At 37.0% G+C, this 13,840-nt stretch overlaps 1 non-coding gene across 1 annotated transcript; it reads right to left on the bottom strand.

Moving 5' to 3' along the window:
• Window positions 1-11,266: 11,266 nt before the first annotated feature.
• LOC111766270 (U6 spliceosomal RNA) lies at window positions 11,267-11,373 on the bottom strand. The gene has a single exon (XR_002798362.1). It is a non-coding gene; the product is annotated as a U6 spliceosomal RNA (small nuclear RNA).
• Between the last annotated feature and the right edge of the window lie 2,467 nt (window positions 11,374-13,840).

Raw genomic sequence — 13,840 nt, 5'->3', positions numbered from 1 at the left:
GTTGTGCAGGCCTAGACTATAGTTACCCAGAGAAACTGATGAGGCTTCATGCTCCTTTCTCCCCTGCCTGGGAAGAGATGGAGCTGCAGGTATGGGTAACAATCTATGCAGTGTGTGTCCAAGATGACTGCAGTTGCCCTGGTAGACTTCCTATTGTTCAGTGTGCCAGTCAAATGTACCTGCATTTACCTGGATAGGCTGGTACATGGCCCAGCAGCCTTCTTCCTGCCAGAGATAGGGCTTAATAGCCTTGGCTAGGGCTGCAGGCTAATCTGGGTGAAAGAAACCGATTCCTACCATCACTGTGATTTTCAGTCCAGGCTTCCCCTCAGGCTGGTGGTGGAGTCAAAATGATGGCTACTGCCCTCCTTCCAAGTTGGACAGATTCACACTCTAGCTGTTCCTATGGTTATACCTTAGCCAGCCAAGCCTACTAATCAGTAGCCAAAATCAATGGCCCATCATCTCCTCTTCTCCTGTTTTTGGGAAATGGAGCTTCCAATTCCAGCCACAGATTAGCTCTTGGATCAGCTTGCATTGCCAAAGTAGAACAATCACTGTCCTCTGTGGCTTGGCCAGTAATTTCCCAGAGAGGCTGGCATAGCTTCTTCCCTCCCAGACATGGGGCTGGGGCTTAGGCTAGACCTGCAATCTGATCTGGATGGAAAGAAGCCAGTCCCTACCAGCAATGTGATTTTCAGTCCACTCCTCTTCCCCTCGTGTCAGGCATGGAGTTAAGATGGCAGCTACTGGCCTCTTTCTGACTTGGACAGGATCAAACTTTAGCTATTCTCAGGATTATACTTTAGCCCACTGAATTTACTCATCAGTAGCTGTAGTTGGTACCCAACCGTCTCTTCCTCTCCCATTTTTGGGAAGCGGAGCTTCCACTTCCAGCCATGGAACACTTCTGAGACAGCTTGTGCCTCCAGTGGAGGATGGGCACTGGCCTCCGGAGTGTGGAACACTCTATTTATGAATCTTCTCTACAGATGGGCAGTCTCCTCCCATTCCTTCAGGGATGTGGCAGGATGCTCTTCTGGTCTCTTAGAGCCCCCAAACAGGTGCTTCAGCTACCTCCAGATAGGTCTGGGTGTTTACTAACTCCCCTGTAGCAGGAGCTGATGCTAGGAGCTCCTTACTCTGCCGCCATCTTGCTGGTTTCTCCTCCCCTCATTTTTGAATGGCAGTTTTGCTGTATAGAGAATTCTTGGTTAACAGTATTTTTTTTTTATTCTATCACCTTAATTATGTCATACCACTGCCTTCTTGTACCCATGGTTTCAGTCGAGAAATCAGCACTTAATCTTATCGTTTCCCTTATATGTGATGAATTGATTTTCTCTTGAAGTTGTCAGATTCTTTCTTTGTGTTATTTGACAATTTCGTAAGTATGTGTCTTGGGTAGTCTTGCTAGGATATATACTGTTTGGAGTGCACTGCATTTCCTGGACATGCACATCCATGTTCCCCATAAGATTTGGGAAATTTATGGCCATTTCCTCAAGTACTCCTTCTGTCCCTTTCCTTTCTCTTCTTCCTCTGGGATGCCAGCAATGTATATTTGTGCATTTTGTATTGTCATTCAGTTTCCTGGATCCCTGTTGAATCTATCTGTTCTATCTATACAATTTCAGATGTCCTATCTTCAACATTGCTAATTCTTGCATCTGTCTGTTCAAATCTGCTATTCTGTGCTTCTAGTGTACTTTTAATTTCTTGCATTTTGCCTTTCATTACCATAAGATCTCTTATTTTTTTATATATGTTTACAATTTCTTCCATATGTTCCCCCAGTATCTTCTTAAAATCCTTTATCTCTTCTTTCACTTCATTGAGTTAAGGATATTTGTTTGGTCATCCTTGATTAGTTGTTCCACATTCTGCATCTCCTCCTGCTTTTTAGTTCATTAGAATGGGCCATGTCTTTCTGTTGTCTAGTATGGTTGGTAATTTTTTGCTTATTTTTATGCATCCATTTATCTTGATGGGATTATTCCATTGGTTTGTTTCTCTTTCTAATCTAGGGTTTTATTTTTGGTTGGTTTTGTGTTAAGTTTCCTCTTTGATACTTGTTTCCACTTATTCTATATCTTTGTAGTTGCCATGTTCAACTTCTGAAAGTTTCCGAAAGAGGGGAATATAGCCTGTAGCTTTCTACTCAACCAACTTGGATCTCTTCTATTTGCTTTTTAAATTAAGAAATCAAACATTTCCTTCATTTACAAAAGGTGTTAAATGGAAGGTAATTATTACCCAATAACTGAGTTCATTTGACACTGCAAAAGAAATGTGAATATTCAAGCTGAGACAAATGGCAGATACAGGAAAGCAGCAGGCACCTTATCAGGGCTTTCCCCATGAAACACCAACACACGTGTCATATGTGAGCTATCTAACAAAAATTTGCAGAACTCTCCAATAGGAAATGGTTTAGAGCAATTAAGTTTAGATTGTTTATTTTGGAGACAAATAGGGTCATTTGATGGAGAATTTTCATTTCTTAATAATAAAAGCAATGAATGTAAAAATCATCTTCAGGGACCAGAAATAAACTTTAATGGTGTACAGTGTATAGAACCTGAAATGTGAAAAGCCTTGACTGGTATAGGTTGAATAAATAAATTCTGGTATCTATTAATCCTCAGAAGTTTAATACATAAGACATAAGCAGGAGATGCTGGAAATTTGGGTAACTGTTAGCATTGCCTTCTAGAAAGTATGTAAAGAAAGTCTTGCAAAGACCTTGGGTGACTCTTATTATCTTTCTGTTTACCTACCCTCCAGAAACTGTTACCTATTTCATATGGTATATATGCTTCTTCTCTAGTCCTGAGTTTGGAATCATGTTCAATTATAGTTGGTGGGAAAGAAGGAATTGATATGAAGAGAAAATAAGTGTCTACTTTTGGAAATGCAATGATAATACTGAAATTTTGTAACTACACAAGAGTGGTTTATGCAGTAAAATGTCCAAATATGCAAAATGAAACTAACTTGCATAGTGTCCTTATGAAGGTTGTTGCAAATACTAGGATATTGGTTAAATATTTCTTGTCTACACTCAGCAAAAAGTATTTCTGTAGCCTTCCTGAAAGAATAGTGGCAGGAATTTGCTTCAGTAATCACAGAATGTTGGTATTGGAAAGCATCTGAGAGTTCACTATGTTATTTACCTTTATTTCCCAAATAAGGAAATTGAAACAAGGGCAGTGAAACAACTTCCCTAAGATCAAATATGAGTTTAAGGACACATGCTGGGCCTGAAACTAACTCCTTCTGGTCTTGTCCTCTTCCATTTAGCTATATTTTACTTCTGCCAGGAAAACTCTCCTGTAAAGGTAACAAAAACACATAATTTGGGAATGTAAATGAGCAGACGGTTAAGGGAAAAAAAACAAATCCCTTCCATGGAAATTTAGATGTTCAAAGAAAGGGGAGGCAAGAAAGAACTCTGTTCTGACCTTGACTTTTCTATATCTTTTAAAATTTCTAATAAAGTGTCCAGGAAATTTGATAAAGCAGAACTTCATCCCAGTCCTACTGTAGTGCCCTTGTTTTAAGCAAGCAGAGATTGAGTTCTCTGAGAAATGTCAATTTCTGTTTTAAACAATTCAGTAGTTGCTTGATTGTATCTTCCAACTTTCAATCTATTTTATGTATCTTTGTAATATTCTTAAATCATTTTTAGAAGGTGGAATGGAATAAATCAGTGGTTTAAAACTCCTGTTTCCTTGTTTGGATTTCTTCAAGATTACTATTTCCATCATCTTCCCCGAATCAGGTCACTAGTTAGCATCATGAATCAGTTGAAATAGCCCCAGGAATCATTGGCTTTATCAAAGTACATGACAAAGCCTCTGAACCTGCAATAAATGTCTTAAATTACTAATTTCCTAATGAAAAAACAAGTTGCTTCTGGGCTTGGGTGGTGGTGGTAGTGGATTCTGCCTTAGTTTGTTATCAAGAGAATGTCAAATATTTGTTCTAACTATTCCTGAAGGAAGGAGGAGGAAGAGAGACCTATTCCTGGCACATTTATATGCTTTTGAATTCATCAGTTGTATTTCAAGGGGCAGGTTTGAGAACAGTTCCAAATGAAGAGCTGTTTTTCTGTTTCTAGAAAAGACTCTGGAGCCTTTGCCTTGAGTATGTAGACTACATGTCAGAGTTTTGTGGGAAGAGCATAGTTTGAGGGCAATTTAGAGATGAAATTCAAGTTAAAGATCAGCAGAATTTAAATCTGTTGGTATTTAGTATCTAGGGAAAATTTTATTTGAGGGAAAACTATTTGAGCTTATTTTCTTGTGAGCCAATGGGCCTGGGTCTCAGCTCTGTTTCTGTGTGAATGCTGGTTAGTTAATGGATCTTTCTGGTCTGTTTTTTTAATGTGATAAATAAGTTAGCAGTGCTTGCTCTACCTACTTTATGAAGGAAAATGGAATATTTGTGAAAGTATTTAAAAATAAAAAAGGCCTTTGCCAGTAGAAAGTATTGATATTTATTAATTTATGCTCTCATAGTCATTCTGTTGTTAAGGGAAGTTGACTCACTTCCAAAGGATTCTCAAACTGCCCAAGAATTAGAGGGACACTAACAATGATGAGAGTATTTTCAGATGGAATATTTGAGAAAGTTTCAACATTTCCCTTGAATCATTGTCTTTACTCAACTTAAACACAGGCTCTTAACAAATAGAATACATTCCAGACTCCAGAGTTTTTTCACAAAGGAATTCTCAAAAGTACTCTTTTATTCCTGACAAACCGCTGACAGACGAGTATGTGAGTCCTTTAATTAGCATTATTTGAGAGTGTGTGGTGGGAATATGGGTCCATGGTAGTCTAGGTAAATGATGAGGGCCTTTATTCTCTGCGAAGAATGGGAGAGTTTGAAATTGAGAGCAGAGTCAGAGGATCCAGAGAAAGGTCAGTCTTCTGGATTTCTAGCAGGAGACTCCTTGGGAAGGATGAGCACACACTGGTCACCTCTGGCAAGAATGAAGAAAGTAACTTCTGGTCTTTTTGTCTGAGAAGGAAGTCAAGAGACATTCTTCCAAAGCAAAATCTTTCAGTGCTCTTGCTCTATGGACCTTGACCACATAAGCAGAATGAGGTGATGAGTATCCTCTAATCCTCTCAAATACACCTCTAATGCATTGACCGTCTCTTCTTTTGCAACTGGAAAAGCATTAGATTTCCAAAGAGTATGTTGAGTTTTTTGGAAAGGCCAGCAGACACAAAGAAAGTTAAAATTCAAGTCAGAGACTTGGATTATTTCAATTTTGAGTTCTTAAATGTCTGGAGACAAAATCAATTTGAGGGGTAAAAGTGTGATGGGTTTTGTTTATTCTTCCAGTGATGAATGTATCAGGTCACTCCACGTGCTGTGGTGAAAAAGCATCGTTGGAAGTTTCAGCACAGAGGGAGTCGACTGATAAGTTTTATTATCTGAAACAGAACTAAATTGAAGGAAGCCTCTTGTGCTTCTTAGGAAATACAATACACTTCAAATTAACTTGTGACCTCTCTCCTTTTTACTTCATCTGTAAAAGATGAGCTGTGCCTCATCCAGGGATCACTTCAGTAGCCTGTAATCACCAATTCTTTTCCACTTTCAGTCTAGTTAGGATTTCCAATCATTCTTAGACAAGGTCTCTGCCAGCTGGGTGCAGGTTCATCCTGTATAAGCCCAGAGATTAAATTTGCCAGGATTGGTTTGCCAACTAAGAGGTGAGTGGTCTCATCCAGTTGTTGTTGTTTTTTTTAAAGATTTATTTTTTATTATTTCTTTCCCCCTTCCCCCTTCCCCCTTCCCCCTTCCCCCTTCCTCCCAGTTGTCTGCTCTCTGTGTCCTTCTGTATCTGCTTGTATTCTTGTCAGCAGCACCTGGAATCTGTCTCTTTTTGTTGCATCATCTTGCTGTGTCAGCTCTCATGTGTGCGGCACCACTCCTGGGCAGGCTGTGCCTTTTTCACACTGGGCGGCTCTCCCTATGAGGCACATTCCCTGTATGTGGGGCTCCCCTGTGCAGGGGACACCCCTGCGTGGTACAACACTCCTTGCGTGCATCAGCACTGCGCATGGGCCAGCTCATCACATGGGTCAGGAGGCCCTGGGTTTGAACCCTGGACCTCCCATGTGGTAAGTGGATGCTCTATCTGTTGAGCCAAATCTGCTTCCCCTCATCCAGTTTTATCTGCTCAGCTACATGAACTCCTGAAGATTGCCAGTATAACTTGTCTTCATGAAATCTGTGTTGCATAGGGAAGAGCCCTGAATGAGGAGCCAGAGACCTGGATTTTGCCCTTAATTCTTTTAAGTGCTCACACAAGCAAGTTATTTAAACTCTTTGAAGTTTAGTTTCTCATCTATAAAATTGAAATGATAATAACAGTTGGTCTTAACATCATACACATGTTAATCCTCATAACTTTTTGAGATAGATGCTATTATTATCATCATCTCTGCCACAGATAAGAAAAATAAGACACAAAAGCTCATTGTAATTTATCAACACATTCACTCAGCTAGTATGTGCTGGGGCAGGGATTTGAACTCAGGCAGACTGAATCCAAACTGCTCTTAATCTTAATCATGCACCTACTTGCACAGCCTACCTTGTGGAAAAGAGCAAGTTAATATACCTCAGCTGATCCACATAATTGCAGCTTAAACATTTATTAGTTAAGCTGCAAATAATTGAAAGTCCTAACAAAAGCAGTAGACTAGATAATAAGCAAGGGGTTTATTACTTATAACAAGAAATCTGGATGAAGGGTGGCTCCAGGATTGGTTAATTCAAGGCTCAGCTACACCATCAAGAGGCTTTCTACCTCTCAGTTGAATCTCCTTCTTCTTGGTAGCATCATCACCCACAGTTATAATGTATCTGCAGCAATCTGAAGGTACACATGCAGATGACAACCTCTATAATGGAAAAAAAGGCCTTTTTTTCTGGGGGAAACCATTAGTAGAAAACACTCTGAAAGTTCCTTTTCAAGTTCCACTGACCATGGTTGGGTCAAATGGTTATGTCTAGATCAATATTTGGCAAGTTATTAATGCTCCTACCCATGTAAAAAGTGGCATATGAAGTTCCCTTGTTGCTTGGAATACATAAAAATGTGCCACTGTGGCACCTAGTCTCCAAGCCTAAATTCAATTACCCTTTCTTCCCATTAGTGTGAATCCCATATATCTAATATTTCGTTTTCACCTAATTCTGACTTTTCCTGTGAGCCTTGTGTTGATGTGCCTATGCTGACTTGAATGTGGGTTCACTACAGTGACTACCTTCTGTCTCTCTTATGAGCATTGTCCCTACATTTGTCACCGATAAATGTACAAAGCACAAGCCTCTGTAACCAATTCCTATTCTCTTCAGGATTTCTTCAGGGCACCAAGATATTAAGGCCCTTTCAACCTTGTGTCATAGAGTTGTTGCCCTGAGATTCCTTGTGTCTACTAACCCAGCTTTTCGTTGAGTTTTGGGTCTCTAAAGGATATCCATTGTTCAAACAAACTCTTCATTTATAATTAACAGCATACTGGGAGGTGTTCTTCCAAAATCCAACATTTAACACAGGCCAAGACACCAAAGTTCCTTTCCTGGTTTCCCTTCAGTATGTCATCCTCAACATCTTTCTCTGAAACCTAACTCCATAATTTTTAATGGAGATTTATTGATCTATTATCTGAATGCAATAAATTGCCATATTTAAAGATACAATTCATAAATTTTGATCTATGTATACACCTGTGAAGTTATTACTTATAATCAAAATAATGAACATATGCATCACCCCCTACCAACTTTGCCACATTCCCTTAGTAATCCCAATACCCACCCCCATTTCTGAGCAACCCCTGATCTTCTTTCTGTCTCTTATGATTAGTTAACACTTTCTGGAGTATTATGTAAAAGAAATCAATATGTATTAATTCTTTTATCCAGCATGATTATTTTGAGGTTCTTCCCTATTGTGTATAATAAGAGGGCTTCCTTTTTATTAAGAAGTATTCTATCTACTCAATTATTGATGGACAAAAGAGTATGTACTACATATGGTAGTTTCCAGTGTTTCGCTGTTAAAAACAAAGCTGTTCTATGGATATTGATGAATAAACCTTTGTTTGGACACATGCTTTCATTTTCTTTGTGCAAATGCCTAACAGTGGAATATCTGGGTAATATAGTAAATGTATGTTTAACATTTTTAAGAAACTACCAACTTGTTTCCCAAAGTGGTTGTTTTATATTACATTCTGAACTGCAGGTTATGAGTTCCAATTGCTTCATATCTTCTCTAAAAGTTGGTTTGGTCAGCATTTTTAGATAAAGCCATTCTAAGCAAGTGTGTAGTGGTATCTTAATATGGTTTTCATTTACATTTCCATAATGGTTAATGGTGTTGAGCAGTGTTTAATGTGCTCACTTGCCCACTTTTTAAAATTTGACTGTTTTCTTTTTGTGTTTTGAGCGTTCTTTATGTGTTTTGGGTACAAGTCTTTTGTTAAATATGTGATTTGCCAATATTTCCCCAATCCTATGGGTTGTATTTTCCTTCTCTTACCAGCATCTTTGAGGAGCAGATTTTAATTTTGATGAACAATTTTTCTACTTTTTTATGTATTTCACTTTTCTTATAATATCCAAGAAGCCTTTGACCCAAGTTGTAAGGATTTTCTCCTATGTTTTCTTCAAGATGTTTTATACTCTTTGGGTTGACATTTAGGTCTCTGGTCCCTTTTGAGCTGATTTTTGGAATATGGCGTAAGATATGAATTGACGGTGTTTGTTTCGCTTTTTGGATTTTTAAAAATATAGTTATCTAATTGTTCCAGCACCATTTGTTAAACAAACAAACCACAACAACTGTTCTTTCCTAACTGAATTACATTGACAGTTTTGTAAAAAGAATAATCAATTGACCATCTTTGGGTTCTGTTTCTGGAATCACTATTCTTTTTTTTTTTTTTTAAGATTTATTTATTTATTTTTAATTCCCCCCGCCCCCTCCCCCAGTTGTCTGTTCTCTGTGTCTGTTTGCTGCGTCTTGTTTCTTTGTCCGCTTCTGTTGTCGTCAGCGGCACTGGAAGTGTGGGTGGCGCCATTCCTGGGCAGGCTGTTCTTTCTTTCGCGCTGGACGGCTCTCCTTACGGGTGCACTCCTTGCGCGTGGGGCTTCCCTACGCGGGGGACACCCCTGCGTGGCAGGGCACTCCTTGTGCGCATCAGTGCTGTGCATGGGCCAGCTCCACGCCGGTCAAGGAGGCCTGGGGTTTGAACCGTGGACTTCCCATGTGGTAGACGGACGCCCTAACCACTGGGCCAAGTCCGTTTTCCCTGGAATCACTATTCTATTCACTGATCTTTTATCTTCATGCACATACTGCACTGCTTTGATTATTGTAGCTTTTAATATGTCCTAAAATCAGGAATATAAGTCCTCCAACTTTGTTTTCCTTTTGAAAGTTGGTTTAGCTATTTTAGATCATTTGCATTTCCATATAAGTTTTAGAATTGGCTTCTTAATTTATCAAAAAAAATCCTGCTTGAATTTTTGTTGAGATTGGGTTAAATCTAAAAATCAGTTTGGGGAGAATTGACAAGTCTTCTAATTCATGAATACATTATATCTATTTACTTACATTTTCTTTAATTTCTCTCAACAATTTTTTTGTAATATTCCATATAAGTCTTGCACATCTTTTCTTAGATATATCTCTATTTCTTGTTTTTGTATGCAACTTCTCTTTGTTGATTTTTGTGTATTTTCCAAAATCAGTTATTAATTCCAGGTTTTTTTAGATTCCTTAGGATTTTCTACATAGCTGATCAGTTCACTTTTGAAAAAAGATTTTTTTAATAAATTTTTTTCCAACCTAGATGCATTTCATTTCTTTTTCCTGCTTTATTGCACAAGCTAGAACGTCAATATCTTCTAGATCTTAAAAAAATACATTAAGTCATTAACAATTAATCACAATGTTCATTGTAGGATTTTTCATACATGATCTTTATTAGGTTGGAGAAGTTCCCTTCTATTTTTAGTTCTCTGAGAGCTTTTATCAAGAACAGACATTGAATTTCATTGAGTGTTTCTCTGTCTCTTTTGAGGAGATCATTTGGTTTTTCTATTTTAGTATGTTAATATGATAAATTATATTTGAGTGTTTAACCAAACTCGCTTTTTCTGGGTATACCCTACACCATTTGGTTGTAACATGTTATACTTTTAAAATGTCTTTGGCTTTGATTTATTGAAATATTGTTAATTTTTTGCTTTAAGTTTGAGAATATTAGTCTGTAGTTATTTCTATATTTATTTATTTTGGCTTTTCTTGTATTTTGTTTACTTGGTCCAGTTTTAGTGTAAGGGTAACCCTGGCCTCATTGAGAGTTGAAAAGAATTCCCTCGTCCTCATTGTTCTCAAAGAGTGTTTAGATATATTATATCTTCCTCAAATATTTGATAGAATTTATCAGTAATTACATCTGCTTCTGGAGTTTTCATTGTGGAAATGTTTTTAATCACACATTTAATTTCTTTAATAGACATAGGACTATTCAAGTTACCTATTTTATCTTGAATCAACTTTGATATGTTGTGACTTTCAAGGAATTTGTCCATTTAAAATATTTTGGCAAAGCTATTGGCCTAAAGTTTGTTCATAATGTTCCCTTATTATCTACCTAAATATCTGTACAATCTGTTATAATGTCACCACCCTCATTCCTTATATTGGCAATTTGTGTGATCTTTCTTGCATGTTTCCTGAGAAGTCTGAGTCTAGCCAGAAACTTATCAATTTTATTTATCTTCTTAAAAAACCAGCTTTCATTGATTGGTTTCATTTATTTTTCTTTGTCTTTCCATTTCAATATCATTGATTTATGCTGTGGTTTTTATTTATTTTCTTCTATTAACTTCTGGTTTAATTTTTTTCTAGTTTCATAATATGGAAACTGAAGTAATTGATTTGTGACCTTTCTTCTTTTATAACATAGATATTTAGTAATTTTCTCCTGCTTTAGGGGCTTACCACAAATTTTGATGTGTTGTGTGTTCATTTTCAAACAGTTCAAAATAGTTTCCAATATCATTTTTTTGGAAGATTTATTAATTATTTCTCTCCCCTCCCTGCCACCCCAGTTGTCTGTTCTGTGTCTGTTTGCTACATGTTCTTCTTTGTCTGCTTCTGTTGTTGTCAGTGGCACGGGAATCTGTGTTTCTTTTTGTTGTGTCATCTTGTTGTGTCAGCAAAAATATGGAATGCTTCACGAATTTGTGTGTCATCCTTGCACAGGGGCCATGCTAATCTTCTCTGTATCATTCCAATTTTAGTATATGTGCTGTTGAAGCAAGCACCTAATATCATTTTTGACATCTTCTTTGACCCATGGTTACCTAGAGGAGTATTTATTTTCCAAATATCTGGGGATCTTTCAGTTCTATTTCTGTATATATGATATCTAATTTAATTATATGTTCAGAGAATATACTTCGTATGACTTGATCCTTTCAAATTTATTGAAACTTGTTTTATGACCTAGAATATTGTCTATCTTAGTAAATGTTTCATATATACATGAAAAGAATGTATATTTTGGTTGGATGGAGTGTTCTTTGTGTGACCTCTAGGGATTATTCCCTTTGATCCTTTGCATAGTTTCTTCATACTAATGTGTTGGTAGGCACTCAGATGAAAATGCACAGGGAGATTCTGCACACAAATCTCAGGGAGTACTTACTCTTTGTAAAAATCCCCTCTCTCTGGTACTCTGGCCTATGAACACATTCCTTGATTTTCCTCAACTCACAATTCTCTCTACTAAGGAAGTTTGCTGTGCTCTGCCTGGGTTCCTTTTCCTTTCTATGAAGCCTGAAAACCTTTTTTCAGACAAAAAGCTAAGGCACTCATAGCACTTATGCTCATTTGTTTCCCTTCTCTAAGGAACCACTAAATTTATCTTGCCCTATTTGAAGTCCAACATCTAAAAACCATTGTTTCACATCTTTCATCTGTTTGTTGTGCTTTTTTGGGGGAGGATATTTTTTCTTTAGAGCAATTACCATGCCTTTTTAACCTCTTAAAATGAAATGTTCCCTTGAAAACCACATAATAGTAACATTTCCTTCACTCAGTTTTTCTTCTCATATATGCCCCATCTTGTTTAATACAGCTGTTCTAGTTTTCCACATGGTGTTTTCCAATTCATATCATAAACTCTCTATAGGAAAATATAAAAGATTTTCTCACTTTCAATTAGGGGGATTAATTTTATATAGTTTAATAATAATTAAAAGATATTAAGATACCAATGCAAGGTATTAATAGGGTGGTATATGGGAACCTTGTAATTTATGCATGATTTTTCTATAAACCCATGACTTCTTTAATGAGAAAAATATTGGAAAGGGTCAATGATTAAAGCAATGTGCTGCTAAATGAATAGACAACTGAATAGAATGGAAAGCACAGGAATAAAGCCAAACACACTTGGGAAGTTAGTTTGTAATAAAGACAGTATTGCAAATAGATACTGAAAAGATAGACTATTAATAAATGTGTTGGGATAACTGGGTAGCTCCAACCAGAAAAAAAAAAAACAAAGTTTGATCAAATTGTACATAATATTAAAGAAGACAAAAATAAAAGATAAAATTTTAAAATTGTACATCATATTCCACAATCAACTGCAAGTAAAATAATTTAAATTGAAAAACAAAATTATAAAGGTCTTCCGAAAACTTGTGAAAATTGTTTTATAGTCTTGGACTGAGGAAGACCTTTCTAAATATAATTCAAATCCAGAAACCTTTGAAAGAATCAATATTACAATTAAATAAAAGTTTTAAAAAACTACATGGGAAAATATATAAGCCAAATATGATATATAACAAATTGGTAGATGGGTAAAAGAGTTGGTAAAGACTTTTTACAGTTTAAGTTTTTGAACCATATGGATGTATTACTAACTCAAAACTAAATGTAAGAATGGTCTTTTTTAGATTGTTTCCCAGAGCTAGGCTCCCACTGGGGGGGTAGTTCTTTGAGATGTTTCCTTTCTTTTTTGAATTTCTCTGGACTCCCTGCACACATGTTAAACTTGTGAAAGGAGATCCGATTCTTCCTCAGCTCAATCAACAAGTCTTCCTTATATACCTCCCTCTTTCATCTGGTTCTGTTCTGCCTTTAAGACCTAGACAGTGCTTTGACTGATCATTTGAGCCTCTGAGCAAGAGAATTCTTAGAAATAGTATTCCCAGGGACAAACTTTTGTTTCCTTTATAGCTTTTGGATTTATAATAATTTCATGGTTTTTTTTTCTCTATTTTAACCCAAGAAGTTGTCGGTCTAGAGTGACATCACCATTATCATTTACTTAAGTATGGTCTGCAGACAAGGGGTGATCTCTAAGGTCTATAAATCAGTGAAGTAATGAAAGAAATTTCCAAATGGTACTTTAAAATTGTAAAAGCAAAGCAGTAAAGGAACTTTTAAAACCTTTTTAGACCTTTTCATTAGAACAAGAGCAGTGAAAGAGGGAGGACAAAAAGAGAAGACATGCTGATTAAACTGAGGTAGAAAAGGACTTCCCAGAAATCCTGTCATATTTGCTTTGTTCCAAAGGGAGCACACTAGCCCTTAGGGGCAGCGCAGAGCAGGAGCCAGTGCAGGGGCTCAGTATGAGTGACCAGTGAGGTAAGATGAGAGCTAGGAGAGCGTGGCCTCAAGGACACACAGAAGATGTTCATGGAGGAAATGGTGAGAAATGGTTAGTTAATTGAGACTTGAGTGAATGAAGGACAGAGAAATGCTTTCTGGAATTGG

The sequence above is a fragment of the Dasypus novemcinctus genome, chromosome 2, assembly GCF_030445035.2.
Source record: "Dasypus novemcinctus isolate mDasNov1 chromosome 2, mDasNov1.1.hap2, whole genome shotgun sequence".
Lineage (NCBI taxonomy): Eukaryota > Metazoa > Chordata > Mammalia > Cingulata > Dasypodidae > Dasypus > Dasypus novemcinctus.
This window is presented reverse-complemented; position numbering and strand designations above follow the sequence as displayed.